We start from the raw sequence: 21,340 nt of genomic DNA on the forward strand, positions 1-21,340 counted from the left end.
AAATTTGCATATCATGCATCCACGTCAGGCATCTTTGCCGGTGGTGTTCTTGCTGTACGGTGGCTCAGAGACAAGAGATTTCAACAGCATGTGGGAGATGATGCCTGAAAAAATTGATGACTCCAAGGAAATGTTGTAGTTCTTGATAGTCTGTGGGGGAGGGAGAATGCGGACTTGTTCCCTTTTCTCCGGAACGGGGCATATCCCCAAAATGTCAACCAAATGCTCGACAAAGGTGGCACACAATTGCCATAGTTGGCACTTATTATTATTAATTATGACACTGTGTGCCACTAACTCGTCCAACACAGTGCATAAATGAATCTCATGTTCATCGAGAGGCTACAAAAAAATTATCACATCATCTAAGTAAGCATAGCAGAAGTACATGTTAAATAGGAGACCATTCAATAAACCTCTGCCAGGTCTGAGCCACATTTTTAACCCATATGACATAAATAAAAATTCAAACAGAATGAGTGGCATGATTATTGCAGTTTTTGGTACATCCTCATCTGTCATTGGCCTTTTACAGTCAACAACACAGAATAAGGTGCCAGCAGCAAGTTCATGTGCGAAATCATATGAGTTCAGTACATGGTAGCTGTGTATTATACTTCAGATATTGAGGTACCAATAATCACCCAACAGTCACCAAATATTGTCCGTTTTGAGGATGAGCTTAAAAGGAGAAGCCCAGGCACTGTCAGATGGCCGTACAATACCAATGCACACGAGTTCGTACAGGGTGGCTTTTGCCGCTTTGAGTTTGTTGGGAAGTATGCAGTGGGAGTGACGGTGGACTGGCAGGCCAGAGGTGATGTTAATACAATGAACTGTCCCATCACAGATGGTGCAAATAGTCTTTCGGGCTTGTGTGAAATAGGGGCCGAGTTCGTGGTGATAGGTGTTAATGTAACACCGTCATCAGTGGACAACCCAGTCGCACTGCCAATAACACTGCATGTGATAAGGCAAGCACACTTGGGTAGTTGCACTTGACTGACCTGTTTTGAGGCCAATGTAATGTCTTCATAATCAGGTAGTGGGTGAAGGTGTTGCAGAATGGTATGCTAGATGTCTTGGCGAAGCATGAGCAGAGAAGGTCATTGGTTGCTTGCATATGCAAGTTGGAACACCAGAATTCAGAGTGTGCAGCAGATGGCATTCAGAGCTCATCCAGAAGCGTTTGTAATGTCAAGAAAAGCTTGAGAGGTGTCTCTGACTGCAAAGTAGGATGTGGCAGAGTATCAGTGGCAGGAAGTGAGTCACTGGTCTTGTCTCTGATCGGCCATTGGTCATCATGATGCAGGAGCAGAGCACAGTTCAGGTCTGGCAGTAAAGGGTAGTGTCTGATGAAGTCAGCTCCTAAGACAGTTTCCATTGTTTCAGCCGCCAAGATCATCCAGGGCATAGGTGTGTGGTTGCTGAGATTGAGAGTGATGGAAGTGGTGCCAACCAACACTATCACAGAGTCATTGGCTGCACATTGTTGAGTTAGACTCAGCCAGGGTCATGTGTTGTTGGCGATGTTAGTGGGGATGCTGTCAATTGTAGTACAGTCGCAGTGAGACTTAATCAATGAGTGGTGCTGTGCGACTGCTAGCATTCTGCCAGCCACACATAGTTTGAAATCTAGTGGAGTGTCCTCATATTCAACATTGCCATTTCAATGCTCTCTGCTAATTTAAATAACCACAAAGTCCACAGGGCATGATCCAGGAGTAGCCTGGTATCAATTTGCAGGCAAAACTTGTGCCTCTGTGTGGAACGTGTACTGTGACCAAGCGAGGTTTCACTTATCACTAGATGAAGTTGCTGCTCTGGTGAGCAGGATACGCATTGAAGCAGAAGGGCCTTGGCAGTCCTGTATTTGTTTATTTGTGTGTGCACTTCAAGCAGAAAGTCACTAATGAGATCATCATTATCACTGGAGTGGTTGATAAGTCCTGCAAATCTTTCATTGTCCTAGAGACACCTGCGGGGTGCATTATGCACTCGCCAAGAATGAACACAGCGTAGGTGAGTTCACATTCAATGGAGGGTATTTTGCCTGAGGGCATGCAGAATGGTAAGGACCATGGTTACGTGGCATGAGATGGGCAGTGCACAGCATGGTAGATGCAGCAGGAGTGGAGGCATCGTGAAGCAGTGCATCATAAAGTAGTGAAGAGATATGCATCACAGTAGGCATGGCAGATGTGGAAGCTGAGAGCAGTACATCTTAAATCAGTGAAGAGAAAAGGGGAATGGCAGGTGCGAAAGAATTTGGATGGAGCATGTCATGTTGAGATGAAAGTATGTGTGGTGCATTAGACATGTGCCTAACACAAAGGTGAGCCTAATTCGTAATATGTGGTGCATAGTGCTGGTTTACAGGAGCTGCCAGATGCTGTAGGTACATGGTATGCTTACAAGGCCATCAATTTGGGAAGGCAGTTGTGCTGAATCCATGTGTTACATATGTGTGGAGGAGTTGCAATGTGTGTGCATCATACATAATGGTCTGTAATCTTATGCTCCCACACATCAGCAGTAATTTTTTCTGTCTCTTCAAAAGTTTCAAAAACTTTGAGAGGCGTAAGATATACAAAAGAAAAACTTTTTACTTTTCTTAATTTTCACTTGTTGTTAGCTGTAGTTTGTGCATCTAGGGGTAATTCTTGGGGCTGGAATTTTGATTTTGTGGGTTCCATGTGATCTGAATAATTGATGAAGTACTTTCTGTTCTGAGGACTTCTTTTTTATTTTATTGCATCCTTCTGTATCACTGACTTCACAATCTCCACTTCAGAACTCAAATTCACATTGTTATGGCATAACATAAAAACCCGACCAATTCTATCCAAGGCATGCCCACTACTACTTACATTTGTGGTACTAGCACACTATTCCAAAGAGTTTACAAAGAAAAAGAGTTTGTAAACTTTCTTGATGTAAGAAGAATCATCACTAAGTTATATCATTATTTTATAAATAAGTCTATTTAATAAATATCATCAGATTGTGCAATTAATAATAGGAATTTTAAGTATGCCAGATATCTCATAATTTCAAACATTTCTAAAAGAAGAGTAATTTTAACCATTAGTACATATCAATCGTAACAAATTAATTTCTTTTTATACATTTTAGCCTGAAATGTAATACATTGTATACAAACTCATATGAAACCCATTTAGTTGAACATCTGAGATGATGTTCACCTATACAAGTTACTTGGTGTCGACTATTTCTATAATAAAAAAAAAGGGTAATGTTAGAGAAGGGTGTCCTATTATAGGTGGCAGCTGTAAGTAACTGTGAGGAGGGTGGCAGAGATGTGAGGTAACTCAGGTGATGTGGCAGCAGTTATAACATGAATGAGAAGGGCAAATGCTGCATTATGACATAGTCCGTGTCAAATAGTTCACTTTTATGGCCAGGAAGATCACTTAAACCCATGTTATTTTGTCTGAGAGGCAGTTAGTTGGAAACAGTTTGAGTATTGTTTAGCAGGGGCCATTGTTGATTAACTATCGTGTCCATGCAGTTCTGCAAAACACTGGGACTGTCAATGCTCATGGATTCACTGGCATTAAAGTAGTGTCCATGGGATTAAGTGTCATCGTTTCCCATGTGGAAGTTCAGAGTGCTAAGTGTCCTGATGAATGGGGCAGCAAGAAGCCATTGACTGCCAGGAATCACATTCAGTGTTGAGGCAGAATTGCTAGTCAAATATTCACCCGGCATCATTACAGTGCTGTCACTGGTAAGGTCACACTGAGAATTTGACACATGCCGTTGGCCAGTTTGATGTGAAGCAGCATGAGTCTGACATGGTAGACATGGAAACAATGGAAGCATTGTCATCAGTTCTCTACACACAGCCGAATTGGACAGTTCTCCCAGGTTTTGGCAAAATTGTACCAAACTGAGGCACAGAAAGTTAGTGGAATTCACAAGCATTAATGAAGAGGTGAGACTGACATTCCTCGGAGTAGGAAAAGGTTGAGCTGGAGGTAGCTGCGGCATCATAGGACAATGGACCAGTATGGGAGATTTTACATTTTAAATGCAGTGTGACTGAAATATTGGGGTCAGTACTCAAGACAGAAGTTATGTATAATAACAACTTACAGGTCATAGGATTCCATACAAATATATTTCATTGTCCTACAAGGTACAAAGCATGATGTCAGAAAAATTAATCAGAGTGAACTCTTTGCAGGTCCAGATGGATTAGCTGAACTGTATCGGGGCAGTGATATTGTTCCAGGTAGCTCCACTGAGTTATGTCCTCACAGGTACACAGGAATGATAGAGAAGAACTGCTGTAATTTAATCCATACTATGTGTCAACAATAAACCACAGTAGTTAATGTTTCTGTGCTTCTACAAACTAAAGAATGAACTTGGTAAGACAATGATATTCAGCTCTCTTTTGAGAATAGTTATGAAACAGATGATTTTATATAAAATCATAAGCCTCTAATTTCAATGAATTCATTCTAAAAGTAGCAGGAAACAAATGGAAAAAATGGACTGATGAAAGCAAATCCATTAATTTTACTTATACAGGCATAGAATACTCAGGGTATTTAGTGGATATCCCACTGGCACCTCGAGTAAGTTTTTTACCTGAAGTACCTAAAAGCTACCTTTTTTCAATTATATGCCTAAAGAACCTTTTCTAATTTTAAAAACCCCAGTGAAGTTAACTGAGGCATCTTTCATGTTACAACTGGTTCTAAGCCTTGTCCCAGAGTTTTGGTTTCTTTTCAGCTCCTGTACACAGTTATTCCCCTGTCGATGGGAGTGCAGGAAGTGATGTTAGGAGGACATTGATGGCCACAGGGCAAGGAAATGTGCAGGTAGACAGTGCTATGCAGTGCCAGCAACTTTTATGTGACTTACTCTTCATTTTTAAGGTTGAAATGATGTGCAGATGTAATTTGCACATGTGCGCTGCAGCTACAATGAGGACAGCTTGGGATACTTACTGACAAATATCGATTGGAGGCAGGACATGTAGCTAGCCACTGAGAAATGTGGTACTGCTTTCAGCTGTGATTGGAAACATTCAGCTATAAAGTTTGGCAACAGTACTATGACATTGTTGGCTACTGGATGTGTCAGTTGTGCCACACTGAATTTCGTAACTGAGTCAAAATCATTACATGAGCAAAATAATTACAGCACATTAGAAAGCTGTCAGAAAGGCAGGTTGTCAGCTATGGCTGTGAAAGACCATGATAAAACACTCAAAAGAATTAATTAGTATAGTAACTATTTTCAGCTTAGCAGTGTGTCTCATGATATTTTATTAAAGATTACGTGTAAAGGTGAGATTTACATATGATGTGTTATGTGAGTGCTTTTAAGTTTAGTGGTGTAATGCAAGGAAAATAACTGAAAATAAAGTTAACAAACAATTTTAACTTGTAGCTCACAGATAATGTGGGGTTCTGTGTATTTCAAAACACAATTTTTTTTTCAAGAGTTCTTACACTACATGCAAACCTTTAAGAGCAGGGATTTTTCATTGTTTAAAACAGATATTTTTGTCTGTGCATCATCATATTGAAAATTAAATTGATAAGTTGTGTTGCAGTATATTTCAAGACTAGGACTAAAATGGCAGCACAACAGTACGGTATTGCTGCAATGGCAAATTTTTTTTGGTAAGTTGGTGTTCACAGGATTAGTAAGCACATTAAAAACATAATTTAATGTTCACCTACTTGCAGAACATCACTGTTCATACAGTTCATGTAACTGAATTTAAGTTAACAAATTAAAACATAAATTTTAAACTCAAAGTAGGTGAAATCTGGTCTACTCTTGTTGTAATGATAGCTTCTTTGGGCATGATAACAGTGTACTACAATTACGATTGTACCAACTTGTCAAATGGTGGTTGCAAGCAATGTCAACAAAACAGAAACTAAGCATGCAAAAAAAGTTGACACTCGGTGTGGTGGCTGATGAGGGTGACGATAAAGGTGTTTCCCACTTACAATCGTTCCCATCAGCCACTGTGCCGAGTGTCAACTTTGTCTGCACAAATATTACTATATGCATTTTTGTGGAAAAAAAACAATAGAAATTCAGATTATGCCTGAGAGTTGTAATCTTACCCTTCCACACATCACTATTAAAATTCTCTTTCTCTACACAAGTTTTGAAAGCTCTGAGAGGCTTAAGATACACAAAAGAAAAACTTTTTACTTATCTTCATTATCTCGTTGTTGTTGACTCCAGTTATTGCACGTAGGGGTACATTCTTGTGGCTAAAATTTTGATTTAATATTGTGGGTTCCTGATGACTACATGACTGATGAAGTACTATCTGTTGCTATGATTTTCTTTCATTTTACCCCTTTCTTCTATATCACACTGACTTCACAATCTCCATTTTCATACAACCATCAATTACAAAAGGACAGGTATCCACTCACAAACACACGCATATCCATCCGCACATATACAGACACAAGCAGACATTTGTAAAGGCAAAGAGTTCGGGCAGAGATGTCAGTCGAGGCGGAAGTACAGAGGCAAAGAAGTTGTTGAATGACGGGTGAGGTATGAGTGGCGGCAACTTGAAATTAGCAGAGGTTGAGGCCTGGTGGGTAACGGGAAGAGAGGATATATTGAAGGGCAAGTTCCCATCTCTGGAGTTCTGACAGGTTGGTGTTAGTGAGAAGTATCCAGATAACCCGGACGGTGTAACACTGTGCCAAGATGTGCTGGCCATGCACCAAGGCATGTTTAGCCACAGGGTGATCCTCATTACCAACAAACACTGTCTACCTGTGTCCATTCATGAGAATGGACAGTTTGTTGCTGATCATTCCCACATAGAAAGATTCAGAGTGTAGGCAGGCCAGTTGGTAAATCACGTGGGTGCTTTCACAAGTGGCTCTGCCTTTGATCGTGTACACCTTCCAGGTTACAGGACTGGAGTAGGTGGTGGTGGGAGGGTGCATGGGACAGGTTTTACACCGAGGGCGGTTACAAGGGTAGGAGCCAGAGAGTAGGGAAGGTGGTTTGGGGATTTCATAGGGATGAACCAAGAGGTTACGAAGGTTAGGCGGACGGTGGAAAGACACTCTTGGTGGAGTGGGGAGGATTTCATGAAGGATGGATCTCATTTCAGGGCAGGATTTGAGGAAGTCATATCCCTGCTGGAGAGCCACATTCAGAGTCTGATCCAAACCCTGAAAGTATCCTGTTACAAGTGGGGCACTTTTGGGGTTCTTCTGTGGGAGGTGCTGGGTTTGAGGGGATGAGGAAGTGGCTCTGGTTATTTGTTTCTGTACCAAGTCAGGAGGGTAGTTGCAGGATGTGAAAGCTGTTTTCAGGTTGTTGGTGTAATGGTTCAGGGATTCCGGACTGGAGCAGATTCGTTTGCCATGAAGACCTAGGCTGTAGGGAAGGGACCGTTTGATGTGGAATGGGTGGCACCTGTCATGATGGAGGTACTGTTGCTTGTTGGTGGGTTTGATGTGGACAGATGTGTGAAGCTGGCCATTGGACAGATGGAGATCAACGTCAAGGAAAGTGGCATGGGATTTGGAGTAGGACCAGGTGAATCTGATGGAACCAAAGGAGTTGAGGTTGGAGAGGAAATTCTGGAGATTTTCTTCACTGTGAGTCCAGATCATGAAGATGTCATCAATAAATCTGTATCAAACTTTGGGTTGGCAGGCCTGGGTAACCAAGAAGGCTTTCTCTAAGCGACCCATAAATAGGTTGGCATACGAGGCGGCCATCCTGGTACCCATGGCTGTTCCCTTTAATTGTTGGTATGTCTGGCCTTCGAAAGTGAAGAAGCTGTGAGTCAGGATGAAGCTAGGCTAAGGTAATGAGGAAAGAGGTTTTAGGTAGGGTGGCAGGTGATCGGCATGAAAGGAAGTGCTCCATTGCAGCAAGGCCCTGGACATGCAGAATATTTGTGTATAAGGAAGTGGCATCAATAGTTACAAGGATGGTTTCCGGGGGTAACAGACTGGGTAAGGATTCCGGGCATTCGAGAAAGTGGTTGGTGTCTTTGATGAAGGATGGGAGACTGCATGTAATGGGTTGAAGGTGTTGATCTACATAGGCAGAGATATGTTCTGTTGGGACTTGGTAACCAGCTACAATGGGGCGGCCAGGATGATTGGGTTTGTGAATTTTAAGAAGTAGGTAGAAGGTAGGGGTGCGGGGTGTTGGTGGGGTCAGGAGGTTGATGGAGTCAGAGGGACTAAGGTTCTGAGGATTCCTTGAAGCTCCCCCTGGACATCAGGAATGGGATTACCTTGGCAAACTTTGTATGTAGCGTAGTCTGCAAGCTGACGCAATCCCTCAGCCACATACTCCCAACGATCAAGTACCACGGTCGTGGAACCCTTGTCCGCCAGAAGAATGATGATGGATAGCCTGGGCTTCAGCAGTGGTGATGTTGGGAGTAGGATTAAGGTTTTTTAAGAAGGATTGAGAGGCAAGGCTGGAAGTGAGAAATGCCTGGAAGGTTTGGAGAGGGTGATTTTGAGGAAGAGGAGATGGGTCCCGCTGTGACGGAGGACAGAACTGTTCCAGGCAGGGTTCAATTTGGATAGTGTCTTGGGGAGTTGGATCATTAGGAGCAGGATTAGGATTATTTTTCTTCATGGAAAAGTGATATTTCCAGCAGAGAGTATGAGTGTAGGACAGTAAATCTTTGATAATGGTCGTTTGGTTGAATCAGGAAGTAGGGCTGAAGGTGGGGCCTTTGGATAGGAAAGAGGTTTTGGATTGGGAGAGAGGTTTGGAGGAAAGGTTAACTACTGAATTAGGGTGTTGTGGTTCCAGATTGTGTTGATTAGAATTTTGAGGTTTTGGGGGGAAGGAGCTGGAAGTGGGAGATTGAGTAGATGGGAGAGACTGGGTCTGTGTGTAATGAGAGGAGGTTGAGGTTTGCTGGAAAGGTTGTGGAGGATGAGTGAGTTGCCTTTCCAGACGTGGGAAATCAGGATATTGGATAGTTTTTTGAGGTGGAGGGTGGCATGCTGTTCTAATTTGCGGTTGGCCTGTAGGAGGATGCTCTGAACAGCCGGTGTGGATGTGGGAGAGGAAAGATTGAGGACTTTTATTAAGGATAGGAGTTGACGGGTGTGTTCGTTGGCTGAGTTGATGTGTAGGTGAAGAAGGATTAGGTGGGTGAGGGCAATGGATTGTCCTGTTTGGAACTAGTATAGGGACTGATGGAAAGAAGGGTTACAGCCAGAGATGGGAACTTTAAGTGTGAGGCCTTTGGGAGTAATGCCAAATGTCAGACAAGCCTGAGTAAATAAAAAAAATAAAATAAATAAAATAATACACAAACATATACATCCGCACATGTACAGACACAAGCAGACATATGTGCGGATGGACATGTGTGTGTATGCGAGTGTATACCTGTCCTTTTTTCCCCCTAAGGTAAGTCTTTCCGCTCCCAGGACTGGAATGACTCCTTACCCTCTTCCTTAAAACCCACATCCTTTCGTCTTTCCCTCTCCTTCCCTCTTTCCTGATGAAGCAACTGTAGGTTGCGAAAGCTTGAATTTTGTGTGTGTGTTTGTGTCTGTTTGTGTGTCTATCAACATATCAACACTTTCATTTGGTAAGTTACACATCTTTGTTTTTAGATATATTTTTCCCATGTGGAATGTTTCCCTCCCATAAACTATAGAAATAAATACAGAGACAAGATAAATTACTAGAACTACAAATTTTAAGTTTAATCCATACAATCAAACCTTCAAAATCTTCAAAAGAAGGGAAAAATTTCAGGGCCTAAGTGTACAATGAGTGAGCTGATTCAAAAAACTCACAACAGAGGGTACATACCAGGAGAATATACTCAGTCATGAGTAGGAATCAATCAGCTATATAAACCATAGTATTTAAGGATATGTTGACTCACAAAAGAACAAAGTAATGGGAAAATATTAAGACCCTAGTTTACAGTGTGAGGACTGACACATGAATCCAAACCACAGTGGGTACAAACCTGCAAAAGATATTTTGACACAACAAAATGAAAAAAGTTCATAATCAAATCAGTAAGTTCAATTACATACAAAGAATAACTGTAAGAAGCATCTAGCCTCAATCAACAGTTGTACATTCTCCTCGAGTACATTCACAGTTGCAAAGATCAGGGATACCCAAAACAGAGTTAAGCATGAGTCTGTCCACAACTCAATTTCGAACCAGATACAATATTGGAATACTCAGGATAAATACAGGTAAACAAATTCATAGTTAGCTTTGAATGACGACATAATCCAGTAGCTTGAGGATCAAAATCAGTTTATGAAAGCAAACCAGCTAACCTATGTACACAAAGACCTAGAAGATTCATTTACAAATGATGAAAAAAATACACAATGATTTAAAGTTACATAATGACTGGAAAGTAAATCCCCCTACTTGAAAAAGCATGTTTTTGTGCTAATAACACTGTCTTTCTCAGTCTTGGCTAACAATTCACAAATATGAGTCTCAACATAGATCCAGTCGATAGATGCTCGAGTATGTTACCCAGCACCCACAATCTCTTGCAAGTTGACTCGTCCAGCAGTGTATAGCCACACAGCAGTGTGGGGAGAGGACTGGCCGAGATCTTTCAGATTCCTCCTCAGAGTTCTCATCACACGCACAGACAGATAGATATCTTCCTCTCTAGCAATCACATCAAATCCTGAAAAATTGTTTTTAGTATTAAATATACTGTTCAATACTTTCTTCTCATCATACACGATATGCTTTCCTTAACTGTTTATGCTTTCCTTAACTGTTTATCCAAGCCAGTTATATGGGAATTATGTCAGGTGTGATTAAAATGTGCTCACATATAAAATACTGATAAACAGAGTTAAATGCAATAAAAATGAACTAACAAGGTGATACACACAGATACTATTCCTAATTTTTACAGTACAAATTATGAACATTATCACATTTAAAAATTACAAAAAGGTCAACTCATTTAGTCTCATGGCATTTTTTTATCAAATTGTAAAGCACCAATCTATTACAGAATATAATTATATAGTGTATCATAGATTTTTAACTCAGTCAATAGATAAGATAGAATTCCAGAAATAACGTCATCTTACATACTAAATTCCAGACAAACAAAACACAGTTATATAGTCTTATGCATCTACAGATAGATTTAAACTTAATCAATGGATAAAATAGAAGTTTAGAAACTACACGATCTTACATACTAAATTCATGACAAACAAAACACAATTACACAGTCATAAATCTACAGACATAGTGAATATTTTCTTCTGTACTAAGGATCATTATGCAATCATGTTCATAGGTCTTGTCCTTTATACTAAATGTTAAATGCACTTGACATTTTACAGACTTGCTTTGCTTACCAGTAGCTCCTCTTATGTTTACGTGTGCAATGAACATTTCCACAAAATTCTTACTCTACTTAATCTTGTCTCTATATTGTTCAGATATACTACAAATTGGACTAGCTGTATCGATCAAACAATTCTCTTCCAACTGATCAATCTTAATCTTAATGTAAGGACATCCAAAATCTGAATCATCATCTCTATTATTAGACACTTCATGTAAGAGATCACTTTCAATTTCATTAAATGTTACATCTATACTGTTTTTGCAGGGTTTTATCAACTTTACTGGTATCACTACCTTGGTTACTCATGCTGTCAGGTAAAGATTGAACACACTGAAAGGGTTTCATAGCACAAATAACATTGCTTATTACAGAAGGAACATAAAATATGTTACTGCCAAAATTACATTTCCTACTTAGATCTTCTTTCACTTCATTCCACCAGTTTGGATACAAATTTTGACTAGCCACAGCTAACTTACTCCAGAATGCACATTTATCTACATTATCATCAATTTGGTTCCAAACAAATTTCAAAAAGTTTTCAGCTTTATTCTCTAGGCTTACAGATAACTCACCTTTGCTGTTTTGAGCATTACTCTGCATGACATTAATAAAAAAAACTGCTTTGATTGGAATGGTATTCCATGGCTCTCACTTACATCATAAAATACATCCCTTACCTTACCTGAATTCACAAGTAACAATGATACTTCATTATTCTTAAACTCCACACATACCTGATAATCTTCATCATCATCACATTCTTCCAGAATTACTTCATCAACAATATCATAACAACACAAGTCTCTTCACCATCAAAGTCACACACTTCACCTACATTCATTTGCAATAAGCTACCAGTCTCAGACTTACCAACGTCAGTCATTTCGCATCTCTCATACACATCTACATCAAAAATACCACGTAATTCAGATCCAATACAGTCATCACCTGTTTTACATACATCAACAACACTGTTTTCTGACCAAGAGTAGAAATCATTATTACAAACTACATCAAAATTCTCATTACTCTCACATGCTGGTTTGTGATTAGTACTTACATCATTATAATTAAACATAGTCTTCCAAAATATTTGATCAAAACATAAATAAGAAATTTTATGTTCCTTCTGTTCAACTTCAGATACCTGTGCCCCATTATTAATACAATTATTATTGTCTAATTGTAAGTGTACATTGGGGGTCCTGTACTTCTGTTTCCTTGCCCCAAAACAGTGGACCTTCATTGAGGTGGACAGCTGTTTCCTGAATAGTTACCTCTATGATTGTTTCTCCTATCAAATTGCCCTTGGTTATCCCCATTATTCCTATTCTGCTGATGCTCAAAGTTTCTGCCTCTATTTGCATTTTGACCCTGATTCAAACTACCATTATCACCATTTTTGTAGATGTTGACACTGTGATGTCTGTTATTTTGATTATTATGGTACATGCTTCTTTCTGCTGCCGTATCCAGCCTGTCAACATATTGTAAAAATTCTTCAAGGCAATTTTCAGGTCCGTATACTAAATCCCACTGCAATCTCTCTGGTAATCTTTTTAGTGCCTCAGTCAATGTCACTTCATTAAATGGTTCATCAAGATGTGTTAATTTCTTAAATTGATTCTTACAAAACTCTTTCAGGGTACCATCCCTACTTCTATACCTTGAACCATTCAGAAATCACTTTTAATTCTCTGTTGGTCAGCTTCTGACCAAAATTTACATAACAAACTTTTTTCGAAACTTTGATATGTTTCCCACTGACTTAATTTTAGATTAACCCAATATAGAGCTGCACCTGCAAGACATCTTTTAACAAATTTAATTTTTTGATTCACTCATGTCGGACACAAAACTATCTCTACAGTGATGTAAAAAATCCATTGAATGTAAATTGTCTGATGGAAAACTTTTGACTGGAATGTTGGACCATGCAATACCATTGTCTGGATACAGATTGTTGTGAATGCAGTTTTTCTGAACTACTGAATTTTTTTAATCTAAAACATTTGCGTTTTCATGTAACAAAGAAAAAGTAACAAAAATGGTATTGATGTGGACTTTAAAATCAATATTGTGTAAATAATCATTGAATAGCTGCGATTATATTGCAGAGGTTTTCAGAGATATGTTCTGAAATTCTATGCCTGATGATTTTACTTTGTCTCCATTAAAGATGATGTATTTAATTGCTTGAGGCTCTAGGACCTTATTTCTAGGAGCAATCTGCAGATGATGCAAGATGTTCAACATACACACTCTGCTAAGATGAGACCACAAATGATGCCAACAAAGAATAAATGCAAATCGCAATATGATACTGATCAGCAAAAAAAGAAGAAGTTGTTGAAAATTATCTTCAGACTTATTTCGTGGACAATGCTAAGGTCAAAGATCTGCATCAAAATCTTGTTTTCTTATTATTCCCATATTTCACTATTTTCATGGCTGGCCCTGCCAGACGCAAGGATTTTCAGCTTTGCCATGATAAAATTGTATTGCCTAAGACTTGTTTCTTAAAACATGTGCCACCACATCAGTTAACTGTACGCCCAGCAGCCCAAAGCATTTTGGACCAATTGCATTCTATCAAATATTTCTTCACAGTTTTACCAACTAAATCTACTTCAGTTTTAGAGAAGTTGAAAGAAATAGTCAAGTTTATAAAGCAACATGACATTAAAGCACAAATTATGTTTGTTAGTGGAAGTGCCAAAATCTTTTCATCCTATTTGCAGTTCTTTCTACAAGCAGGGCATTTAATCCACCTTTTGTATGAACATGCAAGTGAACTTCTAATGAAGTTGAGGAGCAGCGTTTACAAGTCTGACATTTCCGTGTTGTGAAATAAAACTTTTTGCCTGTGTATAATATTTTTGGCAGAGAAGTCCTTATCAAGGAACTGAATAACATAAAAGATACAAAATACAGGTATGAAATTCCATTTTGTTTAAAGTGCCAAGTACTTATCAGAAAGTCTCAAATTGAATGAAGCTTCTCATTGTGACAGTGTGTTGTTTAATGCAAGTTGTTCGAAGCTTGGAGAATTTATAAGCATTTTGTCTGAGGGCTAAATTGTAGCTTTTTTTATGTGGATACAGCTATACTGTTGGATGAGTGGAAACTCCTGAAATTTGAATTAGAAATTTCTGAAAGTGTCCAGACAATTGATAAATACTGGTCCCTCATTTTTAATTTACGGCCTGCTTCAATCTTTTAAAGACACCCCACTGTAACAAAAGTTGTAAAACCAATATTTTGTTTGTCTCATGGTAGTGCTTTGATAGCAACAGGATTTTTTCTGGACATGTTGTAAGTAGTTTAAATTCAAGGTTGAATATTTTATCTGGCATGAAATTGCACAACTGTCAGGCACACTTGCTTCCTATTACAGAGAAACTTCTACTGTTAACTAGAAATGCATACCACAGCTACAAAAGCTACTTATAAGAAAAAAATTAAGCAAGAAAATATGTTGAATGAGACTGAAGAAAGATGAGCTTTGGAGGGGGGGGGGGGGGGGGGGGGAGAAGAAAACCAGAAAAGTAAAAGGTTAAAATGTCTGCTTGCCTAAATTCATCATCAAAAACTTTACTGCACAAAATTAAGGAAAAGGAAATCCAAAGAGAAGCTGTTGATCAACTGCTCAAAGAAGCCACCAAGTGCCTTGAAAAAGGAATTAAAGGTAATGATTATGCAAATATTACTCAATCCCGAGGTATTCTAGCTGGAGTTAAAAGAATTTGCAATGAAGACGCCAAAAAATTGGATCAGGTGACTACAACTGCAGAAGACATTAAATGAGAAACAAGTAAAATATCACCCTACTTTAAGAAAAAGTAAATTGTGCCTTTATAATTGCCAAAAACATCTTATATTTAGATACTTTGGTGATGATGACAGTTGAAGTTTGATTGCTAAGACTGTTGAAATTTGATTTATAATTAAGAGTTTTTTATTGGGTTTATAATTCTAATATTACAATATGTAAAGGAACAATGAAAATCAATGTAAAATTGTAAATGAAAGGAAGTCATACCACATCAAAGTAATTATCTAAAAAAGGTATTTTCTTATTTTGTCTGATTGTAGGCGATCTAATATTTTTGTTGTATATGTGGCTATTAGGTGTCATAGGGTGGTAATAATACACTTTATATACATATACATTTATTTAGCGCAGGAGTAAGCACATACAACATGGCAGTACAAATGTAGCGCGCCGAGAGAACATAGTCAAAGATAAATCAAAGATGATTGAGTCCAAGATGTGGCACTTTATGCCAGAGATGCCACAGACCCCCCCCCCCCCCCCCCTCCCCACCCAGCAGTGTGGAGCACAGTGGAGGGAAGCTTTCTCATTTAAACACAAAATCTTCATGCCAGTGCGATCATTGAATGTGGCATCCAGCGCAAGAAGTGGGCACGTCGTAAACTGTGCTGACAGAGTCACATGAGTCGGACCGCTGTGTAGGTGACGAAAGTCACTCAAGATCATGTCATCGGCATCGGCAGGTAGGTGGTGAAGGCTGGCAAAGGCTGGTAGATCGGAAGCATCGGAATGCAGTTCAGAGAGGGACCACGCCAGTTTCAAGCAGTTAACGGAAACTGTTTGAGGTCGTCCATTGAGATGTATTACAAAGGAATTCAATCCACGGCGTAAGATACGGTGCAGGCCTGAATAAGACAGTTGCAATGCCACACACACAGAGTCATCACACAGCATCACGAATTCACATAATGCTAGATCCTTGTGGACAAACACCGGCGGTGTGGTATGAGGGTGAGGTGGGCTGGGGCATAGGCGAGTGACATACCCATGCATCTGTTCCACAATGGCCAGTAAATCGATGACGTCAACTGGTGGTGCATTATCCATGAATTCTGCTGGCAGGAGGAGGGGTTCTCTGTACAGGATCTCTGCCAGTGATGCATTCAGGTGCTCCTCATGTGTGGAACGGAAGCTGAGTAAGATCCAAGGGAGGACCTTGGGCCATAACGCACCACAGCACATGAATGCAGCTTTTTGATTTCGGTGCCATCATTCAACCAGGCCGTTCACATTTGCTTGGGCCAGACAAAGTGTTCAGTGCCTAGTGCTGTCGTTGCCCATGTTCCAGGATGGGCCAAGTTGTGTAAACGATTGAAAATTCTGCAACAAAGAGTGGACAGTACCAAGGAGTGGGGGGAGCCCATAGAAATGTCACAAATGGTTGGGGTCATTGACCCATGCAGGACAAGAGGTTGGACAGTGAGCAAAGACTAGTTGTCCAAAACTATTCGCTGTGTGTCAATGTCTTTGGTCTGGAGTCTGGTGGAGTCATATAAGTTCAAGGGTACAGTAAACACTGAGATACAAGATAGATAGTCAGCTACAACATTTTCCACACCCCGGATGTAGCAAGCGTCTGAAGAATGTTGGCAAATATAGACCATATGCTGCAAATGTCACTTGTCGACGGGACGTTAAACACTAATCTCCTCCTCCTGCAAACGTCACAGTGTAACGTCCTTCGCTGGGTTTCGTATCGCATCCAAGAGAAGCTTGCGGTCCAAGTAGATAGTGAAACGACACCCCTTGAGGTCGCTGTGGATGTGTTTGATTGCCTCATAAACTGCCAGAAGCTCGCAGTTGAAAGCTGACCACTTGCACTGACTCCTGGTTAGTTTTTTTGAAAAGACGCAGAGCGGCTGGGTGGAGTCAGAGGTGTGCTGTTGTAAAACAGTGCCCACAGCTGAAGGTTGTGTCAGTTGTAATGGAAATACAGGCTTCAGGATTGGAGTGGGTGAGAGTGACAGCTTTTGCGATTGCTGTTTTGAGATTATCAAATGCGTTGAGCATGGTTTTGGTCCAGTCCTTCTTTCGTTTCCCTGTGGTATTTTTACCGGAGACGGTGTTGGTAAGGGTCGATTGGATGGAGGCAGTCTGAGAGATATGACATCAATAAAAGTTTACCATACCCAAAAAATGACGAAATTGAGTATAATCTTCAGGAAGAGGCAGTGCGAGACTGGTTTCAACATGAGAATCTATTGGTCGAAGGCCGTCGGCCGAGACAGCATGGCTTAGGAATGTAACTGATGTAGAACAGAGTTGAGATTTATCATGGTTGATCACCACATCACCACACTGTTGGCCACGAGAGTCAAACGTACTGCATAAAGATCAGACTGGTGCTCCTCGGAAGAGGAGGAAAAAATCAGAATGTCATCCAAATAAGCAAAACAAAAGACAGAGGAAGCGAAATAGAATCAATGAACATTTGCCACATCTGCACAGCATTTTTCAAGGTGTAAGGCATGTAAAAGTATTCAAATAGGGCAAAGGGTGTGATGATGGCCATCTTCAGAATATCCAGCGGGTGCATAGGAAATTGAAAAATCTAAGATAGAGAAAACCTTCGAGCGATGCAGTAATTGTGTGAAATCCTGGATATGAGGAATGGGATAGTTATAGACAATTGTCCGAGCATTAAGGGACCTGTTGTCCCCACATATGCATAAGGAGCTGTTGCTATCCGATGATCAGAGCATGCTGGAAGCCAATAAATCCTGAAAGATTTCTTTCACGCGCAGAAATTTGGATGTGTTAAGACGCCTAGCTTTATAACGTACAGGTGGGCCGTCTGTGGTGTGGAGTCTATGACAAGTGCCATTGATGATGGCCGATACCTGCGAAGGGAGGCAGGTGGGGGGGTGGGGGGTGGGGCGGGGGGCAGGAGGGGGGCGAGGGTGGAGCTGGCGCGACAATGGTTCACTGACCTCTTGCCGGGCCAGAACAGTGTGAGCGGGGCGTCGGCAGCAGACAACTATGGAGGGCATGGCGTGGCAGCCACGTGTTGCGAGGAATCCCATGAAGTGAGAACATGAGCATCCTGTAGATTCACCTGCAATGACACAGACACAGCAGCAGGCAGAGGATCCATACATTGTGTCTCTGTAGACAGGCTGCAAATTGTACTCCATGCGTGAGATAATTCAGCAGAGGTGCTGACAATGCGAGTGTGTAATGCCTCGTTATGTGTGTGGAGTTCATCAATTTGTGTACGCACGTCTGATAAATCAGAGAGTCATGCAATAATATGCACAAGCAGAGATGCACATGTGGAAAGTGTAAACAAGGAGGTGGAGAGCGGAGATATACTGAACTCATTCGAGCACAGAACATTAGAACCAGACGTGTGGTGGGGCTGACGGCCTGCAGGTCTGGCGAAAACTCATAAAGGTGTAGGAAGTCCAACCCGATCACAGGTTCATCCACATCATCAACGTGGAAAGTCCAAGGTAAGGTGGCAACTAGTGACAGGCAAATCAATACCTAGATGGAGCTAAAGACCGTGATAGGAGAGTGATTTGCAGCGATCATAGTAAGGTTAGCAGGAGAAAGCATGTTGCCCGTATGCTTAGCTGTGATAATGTGGACATTGGCACCGGTGTCGATGAGAAAGCGAGTGCTGATAACAAGACCATGGCGCAGAGGCATTGTGCAGCTCGAGCAAGTAGTGTAGTGTTGGACAGTGGGCACTGTGAAGGATTGTGGTGGGACATGGTGGCTAAATGTGCCCATCGGAATCTTTTTGGTATGCACAGGGTGCGTGGCATTTGCAAGCAGCGTCCTGTAAGTGGCATTGTACTAGCATTCACAGCTGACTGCATCATTGCTTGAGACCGTTTGGGCAGCTGCTTGGGTGAGGTCGGGTGCTGTCAGGAGGCCGCAGGAAGTACCCTCTGTAGGCTGCTAGGTGGCAGCTCCTGACAGGTCACTGAGTTGCTGAGGCGAGCATGCTGGCCTCTGCCGGCAGAGGGTGGAACCAAAGGTGCAGGCATGCCAAGTAATGGCAACAGCGATGTCGTCCATGACAGGCTGTGTTGGTGATGGATGATAGCATAGGCAAGGTCGGCCATGCGTAGGTGAACCTCAAGAGGGTCGATGATGTGAGACAGCAGGTGAAGTTGTAGGTCTGACGACAGTTTGACCATCCACAAAGTCCAAAATGCAGTGTCCATTAGTGCTTGATCATCAATTAATGCACAAAGGTGCTGCCAAAGCTGCAAAGGTGTGCAGTCATCAAGGTGCTTGCCATGAATAATGTGGTGGATGGCCTCCGCTGGTGGGCGAGAAAGGCATTTGATGAGCAATTTTTTCACCATTAAATACTTGGGTGAGGTGGGCGGCGAGAGGAGCAGGTCACTGATGAGGTCTGGATGAGCATGGAGGTGGCTCACCAGGCAGACGAAACACGTGCTGTCATTTGAAATCCCGTGGATATCCAGCAGGTGATTTACCAATGCGAACCAAGTCTTAGGGCTGACCTTTTGCAAAGCAGGCAACTTAGGAAAACTGCCAGGTAACACATGTTGATGCAGCACTGATAGGCGAAGATCTGTGTGAGCAAGGCAGGAAGCCCCCAACACTGGGAGAGCAGTAGTGGTGAACGGTGCATCACCCAAGGTCTGTGTGGGGGCGGGGGGGGGGGGGGGGGGGTGAGGGGAGGTGCGGCCACAAACAGCATACGATTTGGAGTGAGCAGGTGCAACCGATGGCATGATGTGTCCCAACTGCAGGCCCAATGGCTAATACAGTGTGGGTGTAACGGCCGGTGCTGTTGCAACAGTGGGCAGATGTCGGTCGCAGTGCAGCCATGGGGAAGGGGGAAGGGGAGGGGGGAGCTGATACGGTAACTGGCGTGGGCACAACTGCCGGTTCCATTACAAAAGTGGGCAAAAGGCGGTCGTGGTGTGACAACGGAGAAATGCTCACAGAAACCAGTACAGTAGAGGTGACCAGCGTTGCCGAAACGTCTTGGGGGGGGGGGGGGGGGGGAGGAGGGGTGTCACAATGTTAGGCATATAAGAATGTGCGACCCCATGTATTGGAATGTTTGAATTACGATTCTGTAACTTCGTTGGTACAGGAAACCAAACCGAAAGAGAATGAGTAGCTGAGGGGTGAACCACAATGTCCTTCACTACATTATCATTCACAATGTCACTAAGCAGCATGCACTGTCCATGTAGCAACCATTGCTGCATAGTTGCATTTGACAGTGGCCACGTTGATCTGGTTAAGGTTAAGTGGCCATCAGCATGGCTGCGTGTAGGTAATTGTTAACTTTTAACCAAACACACATTAGGTACACTTGTAAATATGCAAGCACAGTTATTAATAGGGTGTGAAGCACAAGCACAGAAAGGCACTGAAAGATCTAGTGTTCCAAAGACAATGTGGACCGGCATACAGGGTCCATTAATGATGAAAAGAAACACAAAATAATTCGTGAACACATGATGACAATGTGAGGGTCACAACTGCAGCTGTTATGTGTCATGGGGCAGTAATAACACACTTTAGACATCAAATATACATTTATTTAGCACAGAAGTAAGCAAACACAACATGGTAGTACAAATGTAGAATGCCGAGAGAACATAGACAAAGATAAATTAAAGATGATTGAGTCCAAAGTTATGGCATTTTAAGCCAGAGGTGCCACATGTATATATTCTCCAAATTGATACTGGCTAAAGCTAGCAATTGTGATAATGATTTGCAAATTAAAAGAAGCCTTTACTTCACTTTATTTATATACTGCTAATTCATTTCCTCCTTTTTGGTCGTCTTCAGAACAATTGGTATGTGTTGGCTTAAGTCAAACCATGAAGTCAAAATATTCAAGCGTTAAGACTAGGTATGAAAGACTGAGCTTTATGTATATATTATTTGAAGACATCTCAGAAGGGTGAAACACATCAGCAGTAAATGAATAAAGTACAATTATGAATTTTCTTTATTTGCAAATCTTTGTTGTGCTTCTTTTTTAAAAATCTCTCATTCAGCTCATTTGATAGGATTGTTCATCAAAAAGAAATTTAATGATGTTGCATATTTTGTTTCCCTGTTGGTCGCTTAAAAGTTCATTAGGTTCCTTTTTTTTAAAACATTTGATGCCTTAA

The sequence above is a fragment of the Schistocerca gregaria genome, chromosome 6 (assembly GCF_023897955.1).
Source record: "Schistocerca gregaria isolate iqSchGreg1 chromosome 6, iqSchGreg1.2, whole genome shotgun sequence".
In the NCBI taxonomy this organism is placed as follows: domain Eukaryota; kingdom Metazoa; phylum Arthropoda; class Insecta; order Orthoptera; family Acrididae; genus Schistocerca; species Schistocerca gregaria.